This window comes from Periplaneta americana, chromosome 1 (assembly GCF_040183065.1).
Source record: "Periplaneta americana isolate PAMFEO1 chromosome 1, P.americana_PAMFEO1_priV1, whole genome shotgun sequence".
NCBI classification, from domain to species: domain Eukaryota; kingdom Metazoa; phylum Arthropoda; class Insecta; order Blattodea; family Blattidae; genus Periplaneta; species Periplaneta americana.
The window spans coordinates 32,758,206-32,783,896 of record NC_091117.1 but is presented as its reverse complement, the minus strand read 5'-3'; the positions used below and the strand labels follow the sequence as shown (position 1 = coordinate 32,783,896).

General features: G+C 34.6%; 1 protein-coding gene across 1 annotated transcript in view; it reads right to left on the bottom strand.

The window, feature by feature from the left end:
• Positions 1-25,691, bottom strand: part of LOC138694418 (homeobox protein DTH-2-like) — a 492,648-nt gene that overhangs the window by 369,758 nt on the left and 97,199 nt on the right. The window lies entirely within an intron of this gene.

Sequence of the window (25,691 nt, the reverse complement as noted above, 5' to 3'; positions counted from 1 at the left end):
AATTCTGGTATGTGTGTACAAATTTAAGCGGCTGTCTTGCTCCGTGTTGACTGATGGGAGAACCAAGAAGCTGCTTGTGATTGCCTGTTGTTGGTTCAATATCAATACAAAATTGAAGACCAAAAGGGCCATAGGATCTAATCTTTAAGGAGTGTGACAGGTGAAATTTTGGTCATTATCAGACAAAAATCGCATTTTCGTTTTCTTGTAAAAATTGAATCAGCAAACTCTTACTTGTATGTCGAGCAAGTTTCAACGCTCTGCGGCGCATGAAAACATAAAAATTAAGCAATATACAAATGGCTGCACACTTCAACTTCAATTCCACGCAAATTTCACAAGCTCTTTTCTCACACTTTTTTTTTCAGCACATTTCGTCAGGTTCGAAGTGTAAAGGCTCTTACAATTTTTATGATAGGAACATGAAAATTTTTTTGCATGTTCTATACACTGTGGTTAACAAAATAGCTTATGGGTTTTGTGATTAAATGAATACTTTTTGTAATAAAAAATTAAATATTTATACTAGCAATGAACAATTTCTATTTTTAGGTAGACAGTGTTTACAAATTTTTCCCCCTATTGTGGTAAATATATAGGAAAAATAATGCGTGATTTTTTTAAATGTGCCACTGATCTTGGAATAAAAAAATTCAAAGATTTTACTGGAGCGATACATTTTATTTTGAAATATGCAAATTTTTCAAAATATTTTTGTTAGTAATTCAGAAACTAATTGACTCACAGAAATGAAACTTCAACACATCGTTATCTATCACACCGTGATTATGTGCACAAAAAATCAAGGACGTAGCTTGGAAAATGTAGAAATAGAAATTTCACCCATTACCCCCTTAAAAAAAGAAGAGATGAAACTATTCAAACCTTGAATTTGTAAAATAAAAAAAATGTTCTTGAAGTGAGTCAAAATGTTTAATAATTAAGTGGTATCAAACGACTCGACTATTGAAGAGAGAGAGAGAGAGCGAGAGAGATAAGGGCTTTATCATTAAAAGACTTAAAATGTTACGTTAGTGAAAAGAGTCAGAAGATAATACAGGGTGATCCGTTTGGGTATGGATAAAATAAAAATACCGTAAAACATTTACTACTGAAGTTTATTTGTTGTAACTTTGTACATACAACACTGAAAGATGGGAGATTTCTCAGAGCTCAAATGACCCCCATTGCGCACCCTGCATAACTCATAAGAGTGATGCAATTCGGACCATGTCCATTGTAACTTAAGAGGGGTGATTTGTTGAAAAGCTTTAGTAATTTTTACTCTCAGATCATCAATGTTTCTGGGTTTCTGTGAATAGACAATGCATTTAACAAAACCCCACACGAAGACGTCAGGCGGGGTTAGGTCTGGGGAGTTTGGGGGACAAGCCGAGAGATAGCTTCTTCTCGTACTGGGTTTCGCCTGTTTCTACAAATGTTCGATACCACAACTTTATGGAATCGTATTTAGGTACATTACGCACACCATACTCATGTCGAAATTCCCTTCGAACTCTTTTAACACTCTCAAATTTACCATACCAAAGAACACATTGTGTCAGCTGTTGATTTGTAGTAGCCATTTTAATCATCTACAATTTTCATTTGTCCTTTCAAATTATGCATTGTTGATTGTCATATATGGAAATTCCCAACTTTTAATCATAATATATCCACCCAGAAATGTTTCCTACTATCATAATAGCTTTATAATAATAAATTAATATTATCCATACCCAAACGGATCAGACTGTGTTATAACTTTCTCAATGACGTTTGTGGCAGAAAATTAACAATGTTCTTTTCCTTTTTGATATTCAACTAACGCCCTGTGAGGTGTGCGATCCTACCATAATGCAAAACTAACACACGACAGGATTCCCATGGCTTCAGGTCGACACGATGCATAGGCCTTCATTAACAGTGACGTCATTTTGTTTACAGGAATACTTTCATGCCAACACTCCCAGGATACGAAAAATTTTCTAGACGTTTTTACAATTTAACTTCAACAGTTAGTCCTCACGGTTAATATTTATTCTTTTATGGATTTAAAAACAAAATACATAATTATTATCACAAGAAGATAATTACACTTCTAATGGGAGCCCAGTTGAAACAAAGAAAAGTGCTATACAATATTAACAATTATTTCCAGCAAAGCCTCTGTTCTCATAAGCATTAATTGCGTATTATAAAATATCAGCAATACTCATTAGTAGAGGTTATGAGCAGTGAAGGATGCTGTAGTGATAAAAACCTGCCAATTTCTGAACAACATTGTTTTAAATGACGTTAAATTATTTTAAACTCCTATTAGTATTATGGGCATCATTTATCTTGTATGAGCAAACATAAAACTTCATAGTTATATGAGTCAACTGACAGTTTTTATTTCTTCAAACTACTATCGTAAATGCGTCCAGTACTGTCCCCTCGATTTCCATGGATAAGTATTATTTTCTAGACTTCAAACATAACACAAATGTATCACGGTCAGTTTGCTGACGTTTTCATTACACAAGATACAAGAGTTGGATCCCTAGAAGTGCTGTGAAGTTTAAGGTTGCCTAAGCTATTTTGAGTTAGGTCTTATCTGACTACTTCGCTTTCTACAGTCATTTTCATCTGTCGGATTACTTTCATATCGCTGATCTTAATTAGACCTGTATTTTTTGCTTATAATGGCTTTTAGAGAACCTGAAGGTTCATTGCCGCCCTCACATAAGCCCGACATCGGTCCCTATTCTGAGCAACATTAATCCAGTCCCAACCTCCCTCAAATCCATTTTAATATTGTCCTCCCTCTATATCTCGGCTTCCTCAAAGATCTTTTTCCCTAAGGTCTTCCAACTTTCTATTTGCACCCAGATAAGCCCAAAAATTTTTTGTGATAAGAATACAGTAGCATATTATTTACTCTCAAAAATAGGTTAAATGATGTTGAAATAAACTGAAACAAGGAACGATATTTTCTAAAGCTAACAAATACTACCAACATTATCGCACAACTTATAAAATGTCCCTAACACCAACAATGACATAATATCCGAAGGCACTGCAACTGTCCTTAAAAAGGACGGCGGGAAAATGTGGGTTAATGATTTCACTCATACGTGCTACATGCTCTACCCATCTAAAACGTCTAGATTTAATGTTCCTAATTATGTTAGGGTAGAATAAAATGCGTGCAGTTCTGCGTTGTGTAACTTTCTTCATTCTCTTGTAACTTCATCCTCCTTAGCCCCAATATTTTAAGCACATTGTTCTCGAACAACCTTAAACCTCTGTTTCTCTCTCAAACTGAGAGTCCAAGTCTTACAATCAGACAAAGCAACCGGTAATATAACTGTTTTATAAATTCTGACTTTAAGTTTTTTTGAAAGCAACAAAAGCTTCTCAACCGAATAATAACATACATTTTCCATATTAATTTAATCTGCGTTTAATTTCCTGTCGTGTGTCATTTTGTTACTGTCGCTCCAAGGTATTTGAATTTTTCCACATTTTCAAAGGATAAATTTCCAATTTTTATATTTTTATTTCGTACTATGTGGTATAATTTAAATAATAACACAGAATTGCATTGTAATTGAGTGAAGTTTAACACCACTGGTTTTCATTTGTTATATTAAAGTTTCCTTAGCAACGATAGTTTCGAAAAATAACAATGAAATCTGTTGACAATGAGAAAGAAAACATTTGTGATTCAATGTTGAAGTGGTATAGCTTGAATTTTTTTTTTCGTTGCTATGAAACAACTCTAACACAATTTCCGAGGTAAGAGTTACCTAGCATTAATACATTTCAGTCTATACCAATAGAACTTGAAAGAAAAGACAAAGTAGGAAACAATTGAAGTACTATACTACCACAGTGGCTGTACCTTAACTGTTATATTATGGAAGTGAAACTTTGACAAGAAAAGAAAAAAGGCACATCTATGATCCAAGCAATAGAAATGCGGTTTCTAAGATCAGTAAAAGGCTGCACTAGAAAAAATAAAATTAAAAATATTGATTTAAGGAAAAAATTGAATGTAATAGAATCATGAATGAAGAAAATACAAGTTACAAAGATAACTGGTTAAACCATGTTCAAAGAATGGATGAAAATAGAATTCCAAAGGAAGTTCTCAATTATCAGCGGAAGGGACGAGGAAGTTTGAGATGATTAGATGACACTGGAACAGGGTATTAGCCTAAGCAGTATCAGATGATGATGGTGAAGAAGAAGAAGAAGAAGAAGAAGAAGAAGATGATGATGATGATGATGATGAAGGTGAAGATTTAATTTCGTTCAATTAAAGATAAAGAAAGATCCAACCTTGAAAGAGCTGTTTTTTTATTTACTCCCTCATTAGAGAAAAAATCGATTTCTGCATCTTACGGAAACACATGTTTTCAGTACCCCTGATCCTGATGTCCAAAAAGTAGTTCTGATATGTCCCTCTAACCAACCTCAACAACTTAATAGCAAATTATGTCTTTCACTATATAGAAAAGTGTGACAGGTTACGAAATCCTAATTGGGAACATTATTGCGTGCTTATGGAAAGAGGTTGAAAATGGATGTATTCTGAAGTTCCGCACGAGAAAAGAAACGGAAAACGTGCACCACTGACTTCTGAACATGCCAAATTCACGAAGTCCCTTCCTGCCATGCGCCTGGTTTCACGACCTAACTTGATCTTAAATCCCCTGGGCTCCGCCGTTCGCATAAGAAAAAGGCCTTCCGCATGGCGTAAGGAATTTTTTAACAATGTTTCCAATTTCGTTCGAGGGTTATTCTGACCACCCATCTGCCCGTGTCTGGTATCCATACCAGCTTTTGTAACAAGAACGTGCACCCACAATAGCTACAACTTCCTTTGGCCGAAATGGCAGCTGCTGAGGAATTCGCATTCATTTGCATGGGTCCGTGCCCGGAGACGAGAGATCCTTATAAAACTGCATCAAGAATTCAATTTACAACTGCTGAAACTGTAGGACACCTTGCCGACTACATTGCCATGCATTTTTTGTGATTGCCTATGTGAATTTCAAGAACAATTACCAAATTCATTGTCTCCTTGGTAACTCAATCGGCAGAGCACTGCCTTGTGATGACTGTGGACTCACGTTCCAATCCCGATGGTAGCGTTGTTGTATTTGTGGTGAACAAAGCAAAGATTGCTGAGGGTTTTTCTCGGGATTCTCCCGTTTCCCCACCGTCACTTTCCGTTTCAATATTTATTATTCTCATTACAATAACAGTACACAAAACGATGTCGGCGTGGTATAGTATTGTCACTGGCGTACAGATGGCATCAGTTTGAGGAGGAATATTACTCTTTCCAGGGGTAGGCTGACTCTGTAGTAGGACTCATTGGAACCATAAAGATGTATAGGCTGTATCGACAAATGACGTCACATATGAGTCAATCTGTAAGAGCAGTGACCATTTGGACTTTGGTATCATAGCTACGAAAGGGAAGGCAAAGCAAAATAAGACCACTAGAAGCAGCTGTGCTAGTCTTTGACCGCTCTTTCGTAACGAAGGAAAACACAATTCCCATTCTTAGGAATCATATTATGTTAAGGGGAGAGGATGGTATTTTTTATAAACTTTTTTCTTATTTGGTGTAAAATATTAATTTTTTGTATGTAGAAAGCTCATAGCTGTGGCAACTCAACCAAATAAAAATATTAAAAAAAATTATTTGGGGGCCCAAATTTGAAAAAAATATAAAACCGATATATCTAAACCGTTTTTAAAGATAGATTCAAACACTTTTTTGCAATGTATTTGCAAAAGCATGTTCTACAAACTGTCTGTAACAGAATTTTGATATTAGTCCCTACGTTTGTGAAATAAACAATTAAAATTTAGTAACAATTTTCTGATTTCCTTTCTTGCAAACAAACGGACGTATTTTTAAAATGAAATCAATTAACAAAATTCTGTTACAGAGAAAAGTTTCCTAATAGTCTAAAGAATGTGTTCTAAATTTCATGCATGTATCTTTAATAGTTCAGAAATTATATCCATTTTTGTCTGGAAATGTAGCAAAAAAAAAAAAAATGAAGTTACTGGAAACCGATATAAGCGGGCGTGTGATTTAAAAATCCATAGCGCAGGAAGTTTAAAAATGACGTCTCAAATCCGATAAGGGCACAAATACCCACAAAATGTTATGCAGTGCATTCCACACATATCGAAGGGTATTTTAAAGAAAAAAAAAATGGAAAATTTAATTTGCCGGAAACAACAATAAAAGTGGGCGAGTGATTTAAAAATCCATAACGCAGGAAGTTTAAAAATGGCGGCTCAACAACCGATAAGGGCACAAATACCCACAAAATGTTTTGCTATGCATTCCACACATATCACAGAGTATTTTAAAGATTTTTTTTCAATTTACTCATTTTTAACCAAAAAATACCAACCTCTTCCCTTAAAGACTCCATACTATCATTACCATAAATTTGACAATTTTAAACATATTGTCTGCAATAATTTCTTTCTTTCTTTTGTTTTTTGTTTGTTTGTTTGTTTCTTTTCTTCTGTCTTTCTTTCTGTCTTTGTTTCTTTCTCTATATTTCCTTTGTTTACTTATTTCTTGACATTTTACACCAGTCATTTTCACATCCTTAATTTCTTTCTATTTAATATTTTTATTTCTTTCTCTTTTTTATTATCTTACATTTTACCTTTTCATATTCTTATTTCTGTGTTCCTTCTTTCTTTACTTATACCATATTGTTTCCTATATATTTTACCGTACCGGTATCATATTTTTCTATTAGTTTCAAAACTATATTTTATAATTTGCTTCTAATTAATCCTTTCTACTCTGTAGATGAGTTTTTTTTAACACAAATTCTACAAATGAACAAAACTAACTGCAGCTCTCGCTCACTGTGTTCGTTGCATTTGTCTTTCGAGTCTCGTCTCGTCATTGTCATGCCCTTCGAGTCTCGTTCATCATTCTCGAAATAGGATTTGGTCGGCGTGGAAAGATTTTGTAACTTTGAATAACATACATCATTGAAATAAATAATATTATAAATGTTTAAATGCGACAAAAAGACAAAACAGAACAGTATCTTAGTTATCAAAATGTTCTGGTTCTATTACATGATATTACCTATGCTTATGTAAATAGAAAAAAAAAAAACAATTCTCAAATAAATTTGCATTTCTCAGAAACATAAAACATAACGTTGGCACCTTTTTACTTGAGATTGCACACTTTATCTCAAACATATGAAAAGAAAATTCCTAGCCTTTTAGTAAGGGCCTAGTAATTAAATAAAGACTGGGGAACGGATTATTATACACTGAAAGGTAGAGATGATGTTTCAAATAGGCTACTTGATTGTTTATTATATAACAGCTGCCAAAATAGGTAAAAGTTCACTCAAGTATAAATAACATTGGCGATTCAAGGCTGCTTGACGTTCGGGTCTTCGGAAGTGATCAATCTCGACGTCTCGAAACACTCACAAGCAGTCTTTACGTCAACGACGCGATATATACAACATTGTCGTGCGGGTTTTCGGCTTTGCGGGCTCTGTTAATCTTGTTTTCTCGATCGTTGTTTATCTCTAATAAATTCACATGAAATTGTTTTTTAATAAATAAAGTCATTTACATTTAGTTACAAATAATACATTAAGAGTGAAGTGTTTTCCATTAATTTTTAGAGTTTCAAAATACTTTGTGTTTTCATTGTTCTAATTAAACCTTACTGTTTACAATCATATATGTATTTACAAATGTATTGTTCTTCCCCCCTTCTGTATTTGTGACGAAGTCTATCACTGTATTGTCTAATGGCTTAATAAAATGAATGAATGAATGTGTTTTCTATAGGCCTACCATTTTCAATTAGAGATCTACTTCGGAACAAGCCTTAATATCTTCGCTCCATCCTCCTGCCTGAAAGCAGTTCTGATTCGTGCCAAACGTCAGATTTTGTAGAGTTGTCACATCTTTTGCTAAATAGCTACATTATAAAACGTTAAGAACCGTTTTATTGTTACGACCATGGTATTTCTTCTTCTTCTTCTTCTTCTTCTTCTTCTTCAGCTACAGGGATTAGGCCTATTGGCCTGTTCCGTCTTCAAGGCTTAGCCTAAATCATCTCTCCATCTTATTTTCGGTCTTCCGACATTTCTATATCCTGTTGGTGCATGATCCATAATTTGTTTTGGTAATCTGTCATTAGTCATTCTTGAAATATGTTGGTACCAATTTTCTTTCTGATTTGTAATCTTTTCTTCTAAATTAAAAATATTTAATAATTGTCGGATATTTTCGTTTCTTTCATGATCCAATAAAGTATAACCTGCAACACCTCGTAGGAACTTCATTTCACTTACTTGGATTTTTCTTTTTGATGCGCTGTTTAATGACCAGTTTTCTGAGCTATAAGTTAATAATGGAACTGCTAGGATTTTGTAAAATTTTGATTGTGTTGAGCGCTGTGTTTTATTTCTTGAAGTTCTTCTTATTGTTCCACACATCTGTTGGAATTTGCTCAACTTACTGTTAATATCCTGTTCGCCCAAATAAGATATATTGCATCCTAAGTAGTTAAAAGTAGATATCTGTTTATAGTTCCTTGATTAATAACTATTTTACATCGCCTATGGTTAAGCCCTCTGAAAGCCATTGTTTTAGTTTTGTTATTAGAAATTTTTAGGTTATATCCTTCTGTTATTAGCTGGAGCTGGTAAGTTGCCATTTGTACATCATCCTCAGATTCTGCGATCAATATTTGATCATCACCATGTTATTTAGAATTTAAAATTTATTACAGGCAAAATAAGGAAGGGCGAAGGACCAGGGTTTAAATCATCTTTTGTAGGAATTCTTTAAATAGTCGATCACTGCACAACACATTCGTACACTGACCAGACCGATAGAAACAGAAATTTGCCTTTTGCTTAGAATGCTAGATACTTGTCAACATCGCATTTTTTCTTAACGAGGGTCTGGTTGCTTCTGTTTCTTTGTCGGTGTGAGGTTCAGTCCCTTTAAGTAAATGACTGGAAGGGGGAGGCTTCTTTGCCATTTGTTGGGAATAAGGAATAAGGTCTTGTGTCAAACTACACTTCTTCCTGTTATTCTTCATTCATTCATTGTTTCATTTGCTTTTCATTTTTATATTCTTTCTCTTATTTAATTATTATTTTTTGTTTCTTTTCATTCCTTTCTTTGTAAGGGATGGTACACCTTTCGTCAGAATAATTTTAGTATAGCATATTTCAACTTTTTTTTTTCTCGGAATCTATAGATCCTCTGGAAACAAAAATTGACATGCTTAATATACATATTACATATACATATTAGTATGTACATCTGTATACACTAATTAAAAAAATTAACTATTGGGTTTTCACAAACATTTAAATTATTTATTGATGTACAGATAGTAGACTAATGTTAAGCATGGCAATTTTTGTTTACAGAGGACCCACAGATTCAGAAGAAAATAAAAGTTGAAATATTGTAAAATTATGCTAGCGAAAGGTGTACCTCCCACCCTTAACTCCATTCTCTCTTCAACCTTTTAATTTTTGCTATCCTTTCTTTTGTGTATTCACATATTCCTTAATTCTTTGTTTTTTTGTTGGACTAATTCGCTCATTTTTGCACTTACTTTAATGTTTTCATCTTTATTACTGTATATTTCTACCTCTTTTAATTAATTATTTTACTTGTTCGTTCTTTCTTTCTTTCTTTCTTTCTTTCTTTCTTTCTTTCTTTCTTTCTTTCTTTCTTTCTTTCTTTCTTTCTTTCTTTCTTTCTTTCACCTCTTTCTTTCTATCACGCTACACTTATTGTGTCTTCCATAATTATATTTTTCATATTTATCGACTTTGCTTTCTTTAGCTTTCCTTTTCTTTCTTCTAGCATAAAACTGAGGACAAAAATATTCCTTTCTTATTTATACTGCATAAGGTTATATATTCCTGTAACATAAAACAACGAATTGCGAGATTATTTAACATTCTTGAGTAATGATAGATCCGCTACCTTGGCTTAGCTGATAGCATATGCGATTCCCATTCAACTGGTCATTGCTTCGATTCCCAGCGCGAGCAATGGAAGAAATTTATCTTCCGTGCACGAGACTGGGTGATTGTCCTTCGTAATACTACGCTGTCCTCTTCTCTCACTACGCTGTCCTCTTCTCTCACAGAGATAACCCCGTGCCGTACTGACCACATGATCAGAGAGTCCCATAATATGCACGTGTCTAGTGTTGGTTCAAATATATCATACATCCTTGCACTGTATTTGCTGTTGAGTCGATATTAGGAGGTAAAATAAGACAAGAGAAAAAAAGGGTAATTTATAAAATGATCGTCAGCGTTTTAACGTGTCAGGATATGTAAACTGACGGTGGTTCATGAAAACTATATTAATTTGTACTAAGGATGTCCAGTCCTGATACAGAAACCTGCGAAGCTCCTCGTGTGCCAGCACAAGACAAAGGAGCTTGGCGGGACGTGCGATCTGATAGCTGTTCTGATTAGCTTCTTCCGCCGTACTAGACAAGGCTGAGGTGGCACACACATCGTGCTCAACACAGCGAACGTTGTATAGTCGTACACTGTGTATTAATTCTTTGGGTTCAATTTTTGTAAAATTGGAAAATAATTTTAAAATACAAATATTAGCTACCTAGTAAAATGGTGTAGTAATTACGATACAGTAAAGAAATGAAAAAGACAGGGAAAGTCGAAGTCCGTGGATAAGATAAACCCTTAGAACTTTTCATAAAAGGAAGCCAAGGATCGGACGGAAAGTCTGTTACTTGAAACCTTCAAATTAATATCATCGAAGCCTTCAAAGTGAAGTAGATTCTATTAAGATACATGAATGAACAAATGATAGAAGAATAAACTGACGTAAATGTTGACGAACTAAATAGTTAATGATTGAAACAATGTGATGAATAATTATCGCACGAACGAATGAACGAATTGATGAATTCACTCATTTTTTTATTAAATTAAACACTGAAGGAATTTATAAATTAATTAGTGAACGAATTAGATTGATCACTGAACAAACATTTAATTTATTAGTGAACTATTCGGAATATTGACTAGTGAACGAACCGGTGAATTAACTAATGAATGAATCGATGAATTTACTGATGAACTGATTCGCTAGTGATTTTACTAATGAATGAATCGCTGAATTTATTAACATAAAAATTAGTAAATTAACTACCAAAAGAATTAGTTTATTAATTAATTAAAGAGTCTTTCAATCAACAAACAAACGAAACGGTGAATGTTTAATGGACGATTGGGTGAACAGGTTATTAAATAACATGATGAATTGATCATGGAACGACTGGATGAAGTGACTGATACACGAATGGATATGTCCATTAATGTACGAATGGCTGCATTTATTAACAAACGAATGGGCGAGTTCATTAGTACACGAAGAGGTTTTTGACTAACGTACGATAGGTAAGTTAAACGAATGGATGTATTGATTAATGAACTAATTGGTGAGCTGACTAATGCACGAAAGGTTGTGTTGCTAATGCACAAATGGATGTGTTGACATATGCACGAAGGGTTGTGTTGCTAATGCACAAATGGATGAGTTGACAAATGCACGAAGGGTTGTGTTGCTAATATACAAATGAATGAGTTGACAAATGTACGAAGGGTTGCATTGCTAATACACAAATTGGATGAGTTGACAAATGCACGAACGGTTGTGTTGCTAATACACAAATGAATGAGTTGACAAATGTACGAACGGTTGTATTGCTAATACACAAATTGGATGAGTTGACAAATGCACGAACGGTTGTGTTGCTAATACACAAATGAATGAGTTGACAAATGTACGAACGGTTGTGTTACTAATACACAAATTGGATGAGTTGACAAATGCACGAAGGGTTGTGTTGCTAATACACAAATGGATGAGTTGACAAATGCACGAAGGGTTGTGTTGCTAATACACAAATGGATGAGTTGACAAATGCACGAACGGTTGTGTTGCTAATACACAAATGGATGAGTTGACAAATGTACGAACGGTTGTATTGCTAATACACAAATTGGATGAGTTGACAAATGCACGAACGGTTGTGTTGCTAATACACAAATGGATGAGTTGACAAATGTACGAAGGTTGTATTGCTAATACACAAATTGGATGAGTTGACAAATGCACGAACGGTTGTGTTGCTAATACACAAATGGATGAGTTGACAAATGCACGAACGGTTGTGTTGCTAATACACAAATGGATGAATTGACAAATGCACGAAGGGTTGTGTTGCTAATACACAAATGGATGAGTTGACAAATGCACGAACGGTTGTGTTGCTAATACACAAATGGATGAGTTGACAAATGCACGAAGGGTTGTGTTGCTAATACACAAATGGATGAGTTGACAAATGCACGAACGGTTGTGTTGCTAATACACAAATGGATGAGTTGACCAATGCACGACTGGATGAGTTCAGTAGTATACGAATGGATCTGTTGAATAACATACGATGAATGAGTTGAAAGAATGGGTGTGTTGATTAATCATAATTGTTTATTCTTAATTATAGATTTGTCTGCGATATAAAATTTTACATAATGAGATAATGACAAAGCACTTACAATGAATCTAACAGTCAAGCAATTAAATCAAGTATATGATGAAAATTCAATTCTTATCAATATGAGAAAACATTCATATTGTATAAAATATATAAACGGACAATATCTGCGTGATTGAGACTATTAAAATAATCTTTAAAAAACCTTTTTAATTGAAATCACCAGTTTCGGTGAATCCAAAGAAACTGAAGTAAAGATCCAATCAGCTATTAATTTTGGGGATTAAGAGAAGCATGACACGGGTCCAGAGCAAAGGAACCAGGTGCGCCATCACCACAGTCTAGTATATACAGTCACGAAGCTTGAGTTATGAGGGTGCTAGGAACAACAGACTGTGCCGGTACTATTTCGCATTGTCTGTAATGAGGCAATATTAGCGATCCTAGTGGTTAGTAACTATCTATGGATGCATATTTATTACGTATTGAGCTTCGTGACCGTATAAACTATACTGTGCCATCACCCCATGTTCTAATATTTGACCAATATTTGGAATTTCAAAAATGAAATATTTCCTTCAAAGCCAGTGTTTGAGAAAATGTCCCCATAACACTGGCAGTATTCCCACGCTGGATAGCAATAGCGATTCTTTGCCTCTGGAAGTCAATCGACCTGGAATTTCCATTGAGCGCTTGCAATTATTTTTCCCGATGTCTGAAACCAACATTTTAGTCTCTGAGCACCAAGGTCCCAACATCTCAAAAGCAAAAACAGTGAAAAAGTAGCTGTGTTGATTAATGAGCCAGAAGGTGAATTGACTAATTCACGAATGGATGAGTTAACTACTGGACTACTGCACAAATAGATTAATTTAATAATGATGTAATTAATTGGCTAATTCAGAAATGGGTTAATTGACTAATAGAGAAATGGACGAATTCACCAATTAAAAATATATGGATTGAGTAATACATTAATGGATGAATTAACGAGGGAATGAATGAATATGTGTATTATGGAATGAAATAATTTATAAATTAATGAAACAATGATTAAAAGTGTGGTTGAAATACCGAACGAATGAATGAAAGAATGAATAAAACTTGCACTAAATAACTCAGTGACACCCTGTATACCGCAATGCTTTCAAGGAGAAAGTCGTATGACTGATGGACAAGTTTGTTGGATGTTGTCTTTGTTATAACCAACACTCAGGTACGATTGATCATTGTAACTTTGAAGTCCTGGCGTCAAAATACAAGTAGAAGGGCACGTAGGCCTATTCATAATCTTTTGTTCGATTTTCAAAGTCAACACACATTCGTTAACACTTTATCAGATCGTTAGAAACAAATGTCACAGTGACAAGCAAGCTCAATTACTATATACGCGCATTCCTGTGAGGATAGCAATGTAAATGAAGAGGGGACTTCACGACAATGTAAGTTCTTGTCCATTGCAAGTATTTGAATGCTAGGGAGGTGAAGACGAATACGTTCTAATGAAGATAACGTACTAGGTAAGGTGATGAAAATAAGTAGAAGGGGATGATAAAGAAACCCGAACATGACTATGAAGCTGTGTTAAAAGATTCAAAGAAAACGGCTAAAAACTATGAAGTGGGAGGGGGGAAAAAAGATGCTTATTGATGATAGAGATGAAAATGAAAGTATGAAAATCAGACGAGAAAAAATGGATAATTTTATGTGTGTTCAACATGGTAGGTGAAGACGCAGCAACAATAGAAGAGCCAGAAAGGAATTAATGATCATGATATTAGTTGTGATTATAATAATTAAATTGGTGGTAATAGTGTTGTGTTAGCAATAATGGTCGTTGTGATGGTGTAGAAACAAACATAGATCCTAAACAAGTTGTTTTGTATTTAATAATAATAATAATAATAATAATAATAATAATAATAATAATGATGGTTTATTTAACCTGGCAGAGTTAAGGCCATACGGGTTTTTCGAACACTCAACCAGGAGTAATACTGCGATACAAAAGACATTACACATTTACAAAATACAGCGCTCCAGAACAGTGTTCCTATCTATCCGTTATAATATGTTAGAGACCTGATAAGCTTTCTTGTATTTCATGGTGTATAATCCCTTTGAATTCAGTGTGAACCTAATCAGAAAAGTAAAGATTATTCAAGAGAATAATATGGCTGCACGTACAGAACTTCGGTTGATAGAATTCCAGTCCTCCTTAGCGTTGGAATATTTGTTTTAAAATGAGAAATTTATAGACTTTGAGGGAGGGGTTGAAAATGCAAAAAGACTCCAAATGCTGCGGACTGTTTTGTTTATTTATTTATTTTTGTTAGTTTATTTATTTATTTATTTATGTATTTGTTTATTTAGCTAATAATTGTAACATAAAATATAATATATACAGAAAAACTTTAACTCACCCCTGAAAGAGTAGAACTCATGCTCAGAGGCGGATTCCTGAATTGAAATTAAGAAGTATATAATACAATTTATCTTATGTCTACTATGCAATAAGAATATATACATTTAAATCTATAATTTTTCATTTTTTATAAAATCCATACATAACTTTTTAAATTTAATATTACAACTATTAGAATTGACAAGATTAGGATATTTAAATATAAATTTGTTATATATTCTTGGATATAAATTACTACTGTGATTAAATACTGTAGCAGTGTTGCATTTTGGTTCAAACAATCTTAAAGAACTCATACCTTAATATCTGCCTATGTCCTGAACAACCTATGTATGCGAAACAAAAACAACTTTTTCACTTACGAAATATCTCGAGAAGAAAGCACGATCACGAATAACTAATTCACATCTGCAGGAATGTTTAAGTGTAGCTACAAGCGACTTCTCCTTGAACATCACTGAAATGCTGGGTAATATTCAGGTTCAAGGAAATCACAACTCTTGTGAGTGTTTTAAAAATGTATTTATTTGTATATTCATATATTTTACTTGATATATGTACGAGTATTCATATAGGCCTATTAAATCTATTCCACTTAATAGTGCTCACTTACTTAACAAGAAAATTACCAAATTTACACAAATTCTAGGAATAATAAACAATACATTAAAAGCTAAATTAATACAAAAATCTACAAGAATAAAAATATATAATACACTAGCATTACCCTCCCTTTTATACGGAAGCGAGATTTGGTCATTAAAGAAAAAAGACATGAACAGAATCAAAGCAACGGAAATGAAATTTTTCAGGACAGCAGGATAATAATAATAATAATAATAATAATAATAATGTTTTATTTTCGCTGGCAGAGTTAAGGCCATAAGGCCTTCTCTTCCACTCAACCAGCCTTAATCAATACAATACATAAATTTAAATTACAAATATTTTCACTACACTTAAAAGGTTCTCCAGCAATAATCTTCACTACACATTTATTTAAATTTAGATAAATCTATAAGGTAAAGTAGTAACTTAATTTATGAGCTAATTTAATTCAATGAATTATAATAAATTTAATATTTGAGATAGCTAGTAAAATGATGAAAATTAATTTAATATAAGCTTACTAGGACTATGTTACAGGGAGAATATATATATTTCTATTTCTATAATGAGAATATTAATGTAATTGTCATTAGAGGTTTTGTAAATCTATTTAGAGAAATTAAAGATAATAATAATAAGAATGGACAGATGTTAGTTTCATTATAAGTAACAAATATTAATCAGCAATTCATCTGTTAAGTAAGAATTTATGTAATTTTGACCTAAATGAAGCTATTGTCCAACAACCCCTTATATCACTCGGAAGCGAGTTCCAATTTCTAGCAACTGAAACTGTATAGGATGAAGAATATAAAGATGTCTTGTGGTAGGGTATAATGAGTAAATTGTTATAATGAGATCTTGTACTTAGCTGATGATATGCGGATAAATTTTGAAAACGTGAAGCCAAATATATTGGGGTAGCGGTGCGCAGAATTTGAAACAAGAGAACAAGGGAATGCAGAGCTCGTCGATCGCTTAGCCTTAGCCAAGACAGAGTTTGGAAAGACGGGGAAACATGATCATACTTACGAATATTATACTCTTTTAGACCGAAAAAGGAATGAAGAAATTTTAGAACAATTAGAAGTAGAGTCAGTAGAAGAAAAAAATCAGCAGATACAAATTCAATTGGCTAGATCATGTAAGAAGAATGGAAAATTCAAGAAACCCAAAAATTATGATGCAATATAAACCTAGAGGACATCGTCGACCAGGAAGACCTTTAAGAAGACTGCTAGATGGGGCCGAAACAGGTCTACAGAGGCCTAATTCGTGAAGGATGATGATGATGATGATGATACTTAACATTACATGTGGGCAGTGCTCACAATCTACAAAAGATTGAGAATCCCTGCTTTAGACCCTATTATTATTATTATTATTATTATTATTATTATTATTATTATTATTATTATTATTATTATTATTCATATATAAACATTTTGACATACATTTTTCGAACACCCACTCAGGAAAGTACATTTGTTTGTTGTGTACGGTACTACACACAATCCAAGACAGCACACAATAGCTTCAGAGAGCATATGTCAGTTGTTTTTATACCAGAGAGTGATGAATGTGTGTAAGAAAAGGAGGAAGCTCCTCATGATATGTTTTAGCCAGAATCTATAAATGTATTTAACTCAACATTAGTGGATTTGCAAAGGAAATTTCCTGAAATTGACTTTTAATACGAGAATGACTGGATACGACTGTGTCTAAAATCCCACATTACGCATATGTAATGATACGTTATTTACACGGACCTTGCACTCCTTCCGTTGCCTGGTTACACCTTCGAGTGTAGAGCGGCTGTTTCGAACGTCAAACAACACATAATCGCCGGAAATTTAGCATTACCTTATAGACTGCAGCTATTCTCTCAGATCGCTGTTTTTTGCGCACTGTCAATTCTTTTCTCATTTTTTACGCCAATTTAGACGCCTTGGTGCGAGTTACTGTATTAAAAAAGACACTATGTCTCGTATTCAAAGACGTAACGGTGTGTACACAAGCAGTCGTTCTGAAACTCTGCAACCCCACTCCTTGTCTAGTTTAGAAAATCCAACTGGTTTTCTCCCCACTTCCTTTAAGGATACCCATGAGTGGAAAATGTATATCACAAAAGAAAAAAAATTCCACGACTCAAATTAATAACATTACACAAAAACTTGATAGCAAATTAAAGAACCATATGCATGGGGGATGTCCTGACCAAAAATCAAAACATTTCAAATAAAATTACAACGCAGGGGGCATTTTGTAGCGTAGTTATAAAAAATAGTAAATATTTTATTACTCAGAAACTCAGAAACTATTTGCCCAGGAGGATGAAACTTTGTCAGTTTTTTATTGCAATCAATGAATATGTGTGGTAAAAATTTCATAAGGATTGACTGAATAGTTTCGGATTTACAAATTTCACTCATGGGTATCCTTAAAACGTATAAGGAAAATGACACCAAAAGTCTTTATAATTTTTTTTATTTTGATTGAAAGTGTTCTTTAATTTCAACTCTTTATTTGTTCATACGGGTGTACATCTGAAAACCGGTTTCGCTCAGTATGGCACCGTTCGAAAAGTGGTCAGAATAACGGCTATTTACCGCTTAAAATTCCAGTAATCCATATTCATTACATTTATAATAAATTACGTAAAATATTATATTACTTTGTTGTTCTAAGAAATATGTCAATTAACTGTTTACGTATTATTTATTTAGCATTATTTCAATCTATATTTATGTAAGGGTGGAACTTATAAATCCAACCTTTATCCGTCAATTTTACTACAGAAAAAAGTTTCAGAAATGTGTTTAAAAAAGCAGAAAGATTACTCAACTGAATTGTTGTTTAAACATTTCAAAGTTTTCAACATTAGACAAATTTATTATTTCATTTTATTAAAATATTTTCACACAAATTTTAATAACTTTGAAAGGTATATACATAAATATTGAACTAAAAATATTAATTCTCTGCGTTTGTCTGAACCTAAATGTAAAACCAATGCAACTTTTTATCATAACATGAGTCAAGGTCCCAGATTATTGTATAAATTTTATGCTAATATTATTTTAAACACGAATCCTCTCCAAATTAATAAAAAAAAATAAAAAATTGTATTGGATTTATAGTTAGGATTTAAACATACGAGTATTAAACACATTTTAGTGTGTATTCAATCTCAAATTTAATTTTATTTTTGTCTGTATTGGAATCCCCTCCTGAGCACGAGTCTTACTCATTCAGGAGTGGGCTAGTTTATCTGACATTGTATTAACTTGTATTTATTTCAAACTTACTAGCAATAAAATAAATAAATAAATAAATAAATAAATAAATAAAATTCACGAAGTATAGATTACATTACATGGTATGGCGTTGTTAGCAGAAGAGGAGATGAATATAAGGGATATGCTAATGAAACTAAATGACAACTGTAAGCAGTATGGGATGAAGATAAATGCAAACAAGACGAAGACCATGGTCATTGGAAGAAAAGTAAAGAAGGTAAACTTGCGAATTCTAAATGAGGCACTAGAGCAAGTGGACAGCTTCAAATACTTGGGATGTACTATAAGACGTAACATGAGCTGCTGCAAAGAAGTCAAAAGGAGGATAGCTATGGCCAAGGAAGCTTGTAGTAGAAAAAAGAGCATTTTCTGCGGGACTCTGGAAAAAGAACTAAGGAAGAGACGAGTGAAGTGCTTTGTATAGAGTGTGGCGTTGTATAGGGTAGAAACATGGGCATTACGACGAAGTGAAGCGAAGCGAATACAAGCATTTGAAATGTGGATATGGAGAAGAATGGAACTTGTGAAGTAGACAGACAGACAGACAATAAGAAATGAAACTGTGAAGGATAATGCTGAAACTGATCAGGAAGAGGAAAAAGAATTGGCTGGGTCACTGGCTGAGAAGAAACTGCCTACTGAAGGATGCATTGGAAGAACGGTGAACGGGAAAAGAGATCGGAACAGAAGAAATCAGATGGTAGACTACATTAAGATATATCATGTACGGAAACTAAAAGGAATGCAGAAAATAGAAAATATTGGAGAATGCTAGGTTAGCAGTGAAAGACCTGCCGTTGGTCAGAAAACTATGAATGAATTAATACTAGTTGTTATGATCCATTTATTTTATTGTCTATCATCTGATATCTTCTTCTACCCCGAACTTTTCTCCCGTTCACCATTCCTTCCGAGCCACCGGCGTGGCTTAGTCGGTTAAGGCGCTTGCCTGCCGGTCTGAAGTTGCGCTCGGGCGCGGGTTCGATCCCCGATTGGGCTGATTACCGGATTGAGTCTTTCCCGTGGTTTACCCCAACCAGAAGGTGAATACCAGATAATCTATTGCGAATCCTCGGCCTTATCTCGCCAAATACGATCTCACTATCACCAATCTCGTCGACGCTAAATAACCTAGTAGTTGATACAGCGTCATTAAATAACCAACTAAGAAAAAACCATTCCTTCTAATGCATACTTTAGTAAACATTTTTTCTTAGCCACTGACCCAACCAATTTCTCTTCCTGATCAGTTTCACTATTATTATATTATTCTTTCTTCACCCACTCTTTCTAGCACAGCTTCATTTCTTAGTTTGTCTGTCCATTTCACATGCTCCATTCTTCTTCGCACCAACGTTTCAAATCTTCTATTCGTTTCTTTTGATCTCGTCGTAAAATAATAATAATAATAATAATAATAATAATAATAATAATAATAATAATAATAATAATAATAATCTTCATTATTGAAATAATTAACTTAAGTGTGGAAATATTGTGCACATTCGAAGTTGTATTCAACCACTTAACTTTATATGATGAAAGAGTGATGGAACGGAGAAAAATTCTCTCCGGCGCCGGGATTTGAACCCGGGTTTTCAGCTCTACGTGCTGATGCTTTATCCACTAAGCCACGCCGGATACAACCCCGACGCCGGTTAGAATCGTCTCAGATTAAGCTCCATCTCTTGGGTTCCCTCTAGTGGCCGCCCTCTCCACTACGTCATAGATGTCTATGAACGCAGGACCGAAGTCCATACATGTGTTGAGGTGCACTCGAATGAGTGACTGGTTGGCCGGGATCCGACGGTATGGGCGCCGTCTTAAATCACAAAGTGATTTATTACGCATATCATATATATTTTTGATGTACCGAAGTACATATGATATTTCCATGCAGATATTCTGCGTCATCATATGATGAAAGAGTGATGGAACGGAGAAAAATTCTCTCCGGCGCCGGGATTTGAACCCGGGTTTTCAGCTCTACGTGCTGATGCTTTATCCACTAAGCCACGCCGGATACAACCCCGACGCCGGTTAGAATCGTCTCAGATTAAGCTCCATCTCTTGGGTTGCTGAAAACCCGGGTTCTCCCTTCCATCACTCTTTCATCATATGATGACGCAGAATATCTGCATGGAAATATCATATGTACTTCGGTACATAAAAAAAAAAATATATATATATATACACTTAACTTTAGATTTTCAGTAATGAAATTGTACAGGACGACCGCGAAGAAAACAACTGAACATAGCTGATGAGTTGAGGTGGCCTTCCACCGCCTCCTAAAACCACGAACGGTCAGTCATAGAGGAGATACAGCTCTTGTTTTTATCTACAACTATAAATTACCTCGCAATTTTGGGCGATAGCAGTCGGTAAGGCGAAAAACTTAAAAGCACTGTAGGAGACTTGAAATAAGCTGACAGTTATAAATTTTAACAAGTTATGGAGTTCTTAAAAATAACTTCGCATGAACAATATTACACGTAGTGCAGATAGCAACCCTATCTCACTGGCTTGAAGTACTTTAAGTAAGTTAATGGAAAATTTTACGTCATGGATTTCCCAGCTACTTTTTAGAATCGACACAAAAATAAGCTATGAATTGTTAATCGCACAGCAAAAGTCAGCTCAGAAGGGAAGGATGAAAACTATTGGATCATGAGCCTAAATCGGTTAGGCCTATTTAACGACTCTGGTAGAGGGGAAGAGAAGGCCTGATAACCTTATCTCTACCAGGTTAGATAAATAAATACATAAATAAATAAATAAATAAATAAATAAATAAATAAATAAATAAATAAATAAATAAATAAATAAGTGTACGGTTATTTATTTATCTTCAATGGAATTGACGACAGCTAGCTGATATTTTGCGAAGTTAGTACCAGAATTCCCCATGGGAGTATCTGACATTTGTCTTACAGCTGTGAAAAACTTAAGGGAGAAAATCCCAAGCAGCGAATCAGTCCAAACGAAATTCGAACTTCGGGGCCTAGGGTAACGAGCGCTGCTATCTACTCTTAATATTTCGCTAGTGGCCTGGAGAATATTTGAACAGCGTTAGGTAATGTTAGAGCTGTGATTATTAAAATTCTAACGTGTTACAAGTCCTATGTTTTTGTAAAAGTGTATAATAACAGTGTAGGGTTTGGAACTCACCAGGACGTTGTCACAAGGCATGAACCAATAGCCAGCAAAACTGATAGTATTCAATATCTAGTATTAATGAGTTAGGATGTTACTTGAAATTAAACTATCAATGAATTGGTGTATTCTCTATTTAAAAGCATGAGTCTCGAGAACAGAGTTTTAATTTTAACAAAAACGTTTTCCTTAGTGCCATCTTCCTGCAAGATCAACGTTTGTTGCTGTTGCCCAAAGATAAGATGGAATCGTTATGATCATGTTACTTTCCATCCTGCAAACATTGCATTAAAATTTGAAGTAGACCAACGAGATATCAACAGAATAGTATAGTTAACCAATTTTGTTATGTGAAGTGTGTACGTCCTCAAATAGGCTAATCCGGATGGCAGAAATCCGGACCAATTGAGAATACGAACTTCTGGAAAACTTATTGCTTGTAATACTTTTGTTCCATATACATTAACAATAAAATGTGAACGAAATTTATGCAACGGAAATTACACTGACGTTATTCGATTTCCGTCACCATGCAAATGCTGTGGCTACGTCATATTTGATAAATTCAACAATGTGAATAAATCATCCCTATACATAATCTACTTGGAAGAATTTAATATAATCCGTGTGGAGGTTAGGTTACGAATATTTAAAAATAAAGTAGGCCTATTATTCAGTTTTGCTTTGACAGAGACGCGAAACAGACGCATGCACAATACATACGTAACTATAGAAAGTTAACACAAACTTGGCGTTACTCATATGGAAATGGCTAAATAACAATAACAATAGAATTAAATTGGGTTGTTTATCTTCGTGAGAAATTCAACATTTTATTTTAAACTCTATTATTTGTATTTTCGGCTAAAACTCAGAAATATTAAACAGGTAAAAGTATGTTAAGATATTACAAATTCCAAGTTAAGTACCTACCAATGGAAGATAAACGCACAGACAGCAACAGTATTTTTCTGAAATGTTCTATCCTAATGTCTTTGTTTCTTAAAATTGGGAAGCTAAACACAAACATTTTAACATATCGGAATTTTTATTTTCTTCCAGGATTGTATGTTAGGACAATACAGAAACGTATTTTTCTTTTAGTTGGACAGTTTGTTTGGCTTACTTTATGGCGGTAGTTCAGATGATGGACGACGCCTAGACGTGTTATTTGATAGCCCCCTACAATGAGGTTGCCACCTTCTACATTGCGAGAAAGTACCAACATTTGTCTCTATTCACAAACAAATATATCTACTAAGTAATACATATACCGCGTGGTGTATTGATAAAAATATGACATCCAGTCTTATCTGAGCCTGCCTAAGTTAAAATATTTCTTCCTTCCTACCTTATTTGTAATACTGCGACATCTACTCCATCAGGATTATGTTGAGAGTGTCACCAGATTCTCAAGGTTTCATTTAAAAATAATTGTTACAATATGTTACACTGAGTTTCGATAAAAACACTGATTATTTATTTTATTGAACACACATTTAACGTAAATCATTACTGTGAAAGTACTTTAATAATGAAATATACTTTTATAGGGCTGCAATCTTTTTTTTTTTTGCTTGGTTATTTAATGACGCTACATGGTTATTTAGAATCGATGGAAGTGGTGATAGCGAGATGATATTTTGGCGAGATTAGGCTGAGGATTCGTCATAGATTACCTAACATTCGCCTAACAGTTGGGGAAAGCCTCGGGGAGGGGGGGAATTCAACCAAGCAATCAGCCCAAGCGGGAATCGAACACACGCCAATAAATGGCTAAGGCCGACTAGCCATAAATGATAACCCAACCAGTACGGGTCTAACATGTAGCTAGGACAGTAATCTCCCAGCTATTTCGCGTAACGTAGACTAATTGTCAGAGTATAGGCCTACTCTTTACATCAAAACAACAATTTTTCTCTTTTTTGATCTAGAACATAAATATACGTACAATACGGACCTCCAAACTTTCCTGCCCATAAACATACAATATGGACCGCCAAACTTTCCTACCCTTTCGGAAAAAAAAGCCGCGCTAACGATTTTATAGCCTTTTAAAATCCATTACCCTGTTCCTCGGCCCTGTTTAATCCCTCAAACCGGTTGTTCAATGGGGGCGACTGCTTTTTGCGTTCTTGGAAGAGAAGTTGGGGTTAAGAGGAAGTCTGTGTGAGCTCCAAGCCAGCGGACCACTCTTCCTGACTCCATTTTTCGCCGTTGCATATGAAGGAACATTAGACAATTTTGAAGGAGTAAACCGAAAATGGACGTAACCTAAATCTAATAACTATCATATGAGGGAGGGAATATTTAATTTACCGGTACTTAAGTTTGCTCGAGAGCTGCAGGTGAAAATTTCTGGACAGTGGATGTTTGGGAGCCTAGCCCGCACGAGCAAGAAAGCGTTTTTATTGCCAGTGGAGATAGAGATTATTGTCGAAGGAGGTCTTATTTCGACATAATTAACAATCGAGTTTTAGGCCTATATTTAAATGGTGATCCATTCGTCCGCGACGTCTGTTGTGGACAATATAGTACTCTAAATTAAGCGTAGTATTCAGTTATTAGAGAAAAAATGATGCCTCCTTTGGTGTAGTTCTTCTGTAGAATTACCTTAAAAATAATGTGGAAATATATTTTATAAATATGGATCGTAATACATAAAGGACCGCAACAAGTTCAGAAAAAATACACCATAAAACTGGTGAGTTCTTACACAAATGTGACATTTTAGCAAGTGAATTCGAAATGTTCTGCATATCTACCCTTGTTACTGCCGGTCATTGACATAGTTACTACCTGAGTTACGGGTAAGATCATCGAAGATATTAAATGTTTGGACATTGGACAGCGAGCGGAGAGAGGAGTCGCAGTTCTCGCAAGAGAGGGATCCGAGCCCTTGCGCTATGCGAGTAAATGCTGGTCCACAATAAACCGAGAACGGAAACGACAACGAGAACGACAACGGAAATATTGATAAACTATTTCCGTTCTCGTTGTCGTTGTCGTTACCGTTCCCGGTTTATTGTGAACTGCCTTAACACTTGAGTAAATTCTTTCTAGAGTACCGAAGGCTCCAATTTCAAAAGAGTTTAATTTGGAAATTGCCGAAATATGTGTAGGGGAAATGTAGCCCATTTCTTTCAGGGCTCATACCGACATTTGTCTTAGTGCCTTAGGAAAACCACAGGCAGGATGAGTTGTGTCAGTTTAGGAGACTAGCCAATTGGCTGTGATGTGATTAATAAAGTGTGACGATTGGCCCAGAGCGCTTAATGTGAAAAAATTCTTACAAAAGGGATAACGAAGGTTGTGTCCCTGTTTCAGAGGTTCGTTGTGGGTTGGATATGTTTACCATCCAAGTTTACCAAATGAAGGTAATTACTTAAAAATTATAATATTCTGGGATATTTGTTCCATTTCGGTTAACTGGATTTTTTTAGTTAACCTAGCTTCTTTATAGTTGTAGTGTTGCCTACTGAGGGAGGTGGGATATGATGGTAGAGGCTGGGTTAATCTTGCTGAGAATAGGGGCTGATGGCGGGCTTATGTGAGAGCGGCAATGAACCCCTGGGTTCTCTAAAAACCATAAGTAAATAAGCCCATTTCAGAAGTT